Genomic DNA, 6,592 nt, shown 5'->3' on the forward strand with positions numbered 1-6,592 from the left:
TGAAGGCTTTGGACTAAGCAAACAAGATATGAACGTCCACAATGGCAATATGCCAACTGGCAGAGTCCCTGGGCTGTTCTTTTTTTTATGCCCCTCCCCTCCCCTCCCCTCTTCTCTCTCTACCCCCTACTGTCATTCATTTCTCCCCCTTGTATTATTTTTCCCTTTCCCCTCACTTCCTCTTGTATGTAATTTTGTATAACCCTGAGGGTCTCCTTCCATTTCCATGCAATTTCCCTTCTCTCTCCCTTTCCCTCCCACCTCTCATCCCTGTTTAATGTTAATCTTCTTCTCATGCTCTTCGTCCCTACTTTGTTCTTAGTTACTCTCCTTATATCAAAGAAGACATTTGGCATTTGTTTTTTAGGGATTGGCTAGCTTTGCTTAGCATAATCTGCTCTAATGCCATCCATTTCCCTGCAAATTCTATGATTTTGTCATTTTTTAATGCAGAGTAATACTCCATTGTGTATAAATTGGGCTGTTCTTTTCTATTCTTTTTAAATCTTCACCATGATGGTTCCATTGTGATATATTCAACAACTCCTCCTCAAAAAGCCATGGGCTACATTTTTGTATTGTATAAACGTATGCCCTGACTGCTCTTGATTTTACTGGGATGCCTCCTTCCTCTAACAATTTACTTAACACTCTTTCGGTTTGTTTTTTACTAATTTCTGATCCCATATTTCTACTGTAATATAACCCAACAAGATGACACCAAACAAAACCGAGACAGAATGAAATAAAAATGGAACAACAAAAAATCATTATAGCCTTTCTATCCTCCTGAAATGTGCATCCGTCCTTTCTCCCTATCTGTTCCTCAGACGTAAATAGTTTTTCCTCAGATGTGAGCAATATTTCTTCCGTCTCACTCATCTCCGGGGACAGGCAACTTAAAACAAAAGTGAAGCAAAACAAAAGAGGAATCTTAAAATGGCTACCCATCCTCTCGCCCTGCCCTCAGGGGCAAGCAGTTTACCTTATCACTTACCCTCAGTTGCTCCCCGTGCGAGCCACCAAATGCCGCAGTCTGGCTGGGCACAATTCAGGAGCCACTTGTCAAAAGAAACGAACTTTATTTTTACAGCCACACACGCCAAGCAAAACAGCTCCTCAGGAAAAACCCTCAGAGCCCAACTGCCACCACCGGCTTCCCACAAGCCTCTCAACCTCCCCTACTCCTCCTGCTCTTGCGGCCGATTGGCTGGGTCACATGGGTGGAGCCAAAAAAGTCCCCCAATGAGCAGCTCTGTGGTCTGAAAGGGCAGGGAAACAGCCCAATGAGCATCACCGCAGAGGAGCCAATCAGCTAGAAGTTGCTGGGGCCGCTGTGAGCCAATCATCAGCTGGCAGTCTGAAAGTTTGCTGGGGCCCCTTCGGCTGTGGCTCTCAACAACATGCTATAGTGATACACCCATAACCATATTGATAACTGCACAGTTCACAATAGCCAAACTAGGGAACTAGCCTGGGTATCCATCAACAAATGAATGAATAAAGAGAGTATAATTAGCCATAAAAATGAATGTCATTTGCAGAAAAATGAATAGAACATGAGACCATTATGTTAAGCAAAATAAGTCAAACTGAGTAGGTCAAGAAGAGTGCTGCGGAGTTAAATTGACCCAAATATATTATTATATTGTGTGCATGTACAGATATTTAACAATGAATGCCATTATTATGTACATCTATAATGCATCAATTATAAAAATATGGACAGAATACAAGAAGCATTGTCTGAAATTTTTCAGAATAGATTGAGGAAAACAAAGCACTGATGTCAGAGCCCTGAGAATATTAACATTTGGGGGTAAGTGGAGGCAGAAGGAGAAATGGTAGAGGGGAACTGTGGTTAGAAATATTATTAGGCATTACAAAAGAATTTCTTCTCTCATTAAATCAAGTAATATTTTTTTGAATACTTGCCACATGCTGGATACTGTTCTAGAGATCCATTATCAAGGAACTTAGTAAGTGAATGCAAATTGCTGTCTCAAGGATCTCTGTTCCATTGGGGAAACAGATACTGAACAAAATAATCAACCTTTATCTGATAATGAGAAGTCCTCAGAAGAACATAAGCAAGGAATAAGGTAAGGCCTCCAGGAAAATGAGAGAAAATGCAGGTTCTCGTGGACTGTGTTGAGGGCAGGTATAGGAATAAGTCAGGAGACCACTGAGGACAGGAGGAGGGAGCACACTTCCCCAGGCTGCTGCCTCTGCAGAGATAGCAGCTGAGCTGGGAGTACACAGAGCCCTTTAGACAAATGGCTTGGGACCACTGCCAGTGCCCCCCAAGGTCTTCCTGTACTCTCCAGTGCAACCCCAGAGTGGAGTTTCCCTTGGGGAACCCCAGAGTGGATATCATTGTTGTTTTTAGTTGAGGGACAAGTTCATTGGTGGTCAGTTCTGCAGCAAACTCACCTGGCAGGTTTGTGGCAATCAGCGTACAAGTTGTCACTCTATTCACTGCTTGTGTTTCACCCTCAGCTGGCTCCTCAGAAAACTAACCGTTCTTCTTAGAAGCTGAAAACCAAGCAGGATATTATAACCAGCCAAAAATCAAGTAAAAATAAATAGCACTGAAATCGAAACTACATTCAGTTCTTCCTGCATTAACCATTGAGGTCTCACACTGTTCCTGATGAGGCAGGGAAGGGAGTCTGTGAGATGAGATGCCTGGTTGTGGGGAAGTTCAACCCTGAGGACCAGAATCTGAAGTTGCTCTGTCATTTCTCACACATCAGCACAACTTTCCCCTGCCAAAGAAGCTACCAGTAGAACAGATGTTGGCACAATACCACATCAGTGGTGAGTCACCACACTCCCAAGGATACCAAGCCACTCAAGACATTCTGTGTCCCCTGAGAAATGGGTTCACTGACTTGCACAGAGCCTGATGGGGAAGCCCCTCATCTTTCTGGGGGCATTAAGAAGCCCTTGGGGAGAGTCAGTGTGTGGGGCCTGATGCGCACTGAGTGGTCTGCATGTGGACAATGTGCACTGTCTCCAGGCCACCCTCAGAGGCTTCCCTCTACACATTTGCAGGGATTGTTCCTTTTAAGTGGAAGAATTTTTAGCACTGTGACTTGAAACCAGATTTCACTGTTGAAAAGCACTCACTCCAAGCCCTCCCCAGTACCACTGAAAAGGGAAATAAATTGTTTTGGAATGAAAGCTCCTTCTTTTCATTCCTTGCGGGACAAAGATCTCACAAAATCAAAGTTGACAGACTTTGGTATAGAGGTGGGCAGAGAGGGTTTGTCTACAGCTGCTATGTGAGAGTAGAAAGCAGGATCCACCCAAGACCTCAGCATCTAAGTGTCTGTCCCTGGTGCTTTCCAAGGACTAACACCAGAGCAGAATCAGGGATTTTTAATCCAGTGATGCTGGATCCCTAAGCCTCTGGGATCTGGACAGCTGCCTACATCAGGGATAACCCCCTCCTGCCTCTCTCCCTCTACTACCTTTCAGAGGTCTGTGGTGAAGCAGTCACCTCCCAGATGGAGCAGCAGAGAGAAGCACTTCCACAGCTAGCACCAGGTGTGTCCCTGCAACAGCAAGTGGCTCCCTGGTCTGCCAGCTGAACTCCATGCTCTCCTCTCTTTTTTTCCTGTTTTCAGTAGGCTTTGGGGGAAAGAAAAACTGCACTGGTGGCCTGACATGAACCTCTTCTGATTAGGGAGTGAAGGTGACTCCTCCAGGCCAGTCTATTTTTTCCTCTTTCTAACTTTATTTTTAGTGTTCCCTTTCTTCAAAACACTCATCTGCTGTCAGCTGCCCATTCTGTTCCTGTAGCCTAAGCTGTCATCATTACAATGGTGAGAATTTGTAGACAAAGCAATAATTTCTCGGGCAGCCAGCTGTTGAAGAAGAGCCTGGAAATCTTAAGGAATGAGCTGATCTCAGTTGGGTCCTTGTGCCCCCTCACCACGTAATTAGTATGATATATACAATGTTGAATGTCATTAGGATGAGAATGTTGTTATTGGGGTGCTCTGTTCAAGTACTATGTGTTCTCAACGATCCCATTATCCTCTACCTTAATCTTAGTTGATAGGTATTCTAATGGCAAAGAAAGCGTAGTTACCCCTTTGACTCCTGGACCTTAGACTTCTACTATATTAGTCATCATCCAAAATAAGGCCAGAGAAACAAGGTGGGTACCCTGCCCTTCAAGATGTTATTATGCATCTGACATGAGCAAGTCTCCTTCCAAATTAATCAGTTAATAGAATCCTTGATGAGCCACAACAGGCAATGATTAGTTATTAGCTGCATTCACATATCATTAACCCATTTCTGAGCAGGTCAAATACTTCATGGAAATAATTTGAATATTCAGTTTTTTTCTTGATCTCATAGAATAATATATTTTGCCACTGGAATAACAAGGTTGACCAGATGAGACTTAGTTTGCCAATAAATTGTTTATGCAAGGGACAGAGTTTCTAGACATTTTATATTCATAATCAGCCCATTATGTACAATTTGCACCCCCAGAGGATGGATATCAACTCACTTTAAGATTTTTTTTTTTTAATTGGTCACAAATGTAAAGGACACAGAGGTTAGAGTAGAACCTAACCCAGAATCTGGAACTTTCCTTCTGGAGCCAATTGAGTTACAAGAGCAAGTAATAGGCAAGAATTCTTATAATCTATTCACTTATATTGTGTGTCATCATGCAATATTATTGTAGCAAAAGCTGATTAAGAAAGTTTCATGTTTCTCTTCCAAAAAGTTGTAGCTTCCCCCAACAATTCAGTCTTGGCAGATGACTAGATTCTCATTCCTGCTTTTCTTTGCCTTGGCAATTTCTGGAATGTTGTAGGAAATGTTCATAGAAAACAAACCAAAGGAGGACGGAGCAATCCTTTATTGAGTACCAACAACTATGGTTGTGTCTATTAATAAGGGAGGAATCCTCACTTGATGGCAATTAAATTTGATAACTTTAAAATTTCTTAATGCTGACATTGGGGAGTATACTGGCAAATGAAACCTGGCTGTTGTTTATATAATAAAGTTTTTGTCTGCTAAGTACCTTGATTTGATGATCACACATTGAATACATGTATCTACCTAATGACCCCACTGTGTACCCATAAATATGTCCAATTAAAATACTGATTAATAAAATAAGTTATAGAAATCAAAATAAAATAAATTTTATGTACCAAAAATGCTTTTTAATTAATCATCATTTGGAGCATATTTGGGCATAGAAATCACGTAATTTCTGGTACTTTTCTTCCTTTATTTCTTTTGTTTTTGGAGATACAGTGGTGAATATGACCCAATGTATATCTTCCACATATTTCAGTATGTATTACAAGTAGATTTAGTTTCCTTTGTAAAGAATAGAAAAATTACAGGAAATTACTTTATGAAGATAGTTTTTTGTTGTTGTTGTTGTTGTTTGTTTGTATCTTTTTCCTTTGTTAACTTTTATGCATAAGGCCAAAGGCAAGAGCCAGATTGGTATTGGGTTTCTGCTTGATAAAAATCAGTGGAGGCATAAGGCTCTTCTTGAAATGTGACTCACGCTAGATATATGGTAACTGACTCAGTGAACCTAATTAGGACACCAAAATCAAAAGTCATAGCAATCTTGACTTTTCAAGATTCAGTAAAGCAGGCAAGCCAGTATCAGTGGCTTGCAGAAGGTACATGAAGAAGGGAGATGGAAAGGACACATTTGCCATTACCTTAGTCTTCAGCAATTCCATGCAAATTTTATTTTCTAGATCCTCCCAAGTCAGACATATGGATACTTGTTTGTTTGTTTGTTTGTTTGTTATTTTATTTATTTATTTTTATGTGGTGCTGAGGATTGAACCCAGTGCCTTGCACATTCCAGGAGGGCACAGAGCCACAACCCCAGCACCCCCATAATGTTTTTTAGCAATTTAATTTATGGCTTCTAGGTAGTTTTGAAAAGTCCTAGTTACATGGTTGTATACTTTATTGTGCTCACTCCTAATGATGTAATGAGAAAGGGAAAGTACTTTGCATATGATAGATTCTTTTTTTAAAAAAATTTTTTTTTTATTTTTTTTTAATTTTTTTTTTATTGGTTGTTCAAAACATTATAAAGCTCTTGACATATCATATTTCATACATTAGATTCAAGTTGGTTATGAACTCCCAATTTTACCCCAAATACAGATTGCAGAATCACATCGGTTACACATCCACATTTTTACATAATGCCCTATTAGTAACTGTTGTATTCTGCTGCCTTTCCTATCCTCTACCATTCCCCCTCCCTCCCCTCCCATCTTCTCTCTCTACCCCATCCACTGTAATTCATATTTCTCCTTGTTTATTTTCCCATTCCCCTCACAACCTCTTATATGTAATTTTGTATAACAATGCGGGTCTCCCTCCATTACCATGCAATTTCCCTTTTCTCTCCCTTTCCATCCCACCTCATGTATCTGTTTAATGTTAATCTTCTTCTCCTGCTCTTCGTCCCTACTCTGTTCTTAGTTACTCTCCTTATATCAAAGAAGACATTTGGCATTTGTTTTTTAGGGATTGGCTAGCTTCACTTAGCATAATCTGCTCTAATGCCATC

General features: G+C 40.7%; 1 protein-coding gene across 1 annotated transcript in view; it reads right to left on the reverse strand.

Moving 5' to 3' along the window:
- Positions 1–6,592, reverse strand: part of LOC107158257 (guanylate-binding protein 7-like) — a 130,393-nt gene that overhangs the window by 25,652 nt on the left and 98,149 nt on the right. Inside the window, 1 exon segment of the mRNA XM_048814966.1 lies at positions 2,434–2,535. The gene's annotated coding sequence lies outside the window, so the exon portion shown is untranslated.

This window comes from Marmota marmota, unplaced genomic scaffold (genome assembly GCF_001458135.2).
Source record: "Marmota marmota marmota unplaced genomic scaffold, marMar, whole genome shotgun sequence".
Lineage (NCBI taxonomy): Eukaryota > Metazoa > Chordata > Mammalia > Rodentia > Sciuridae > Marmota > Marmota marmota.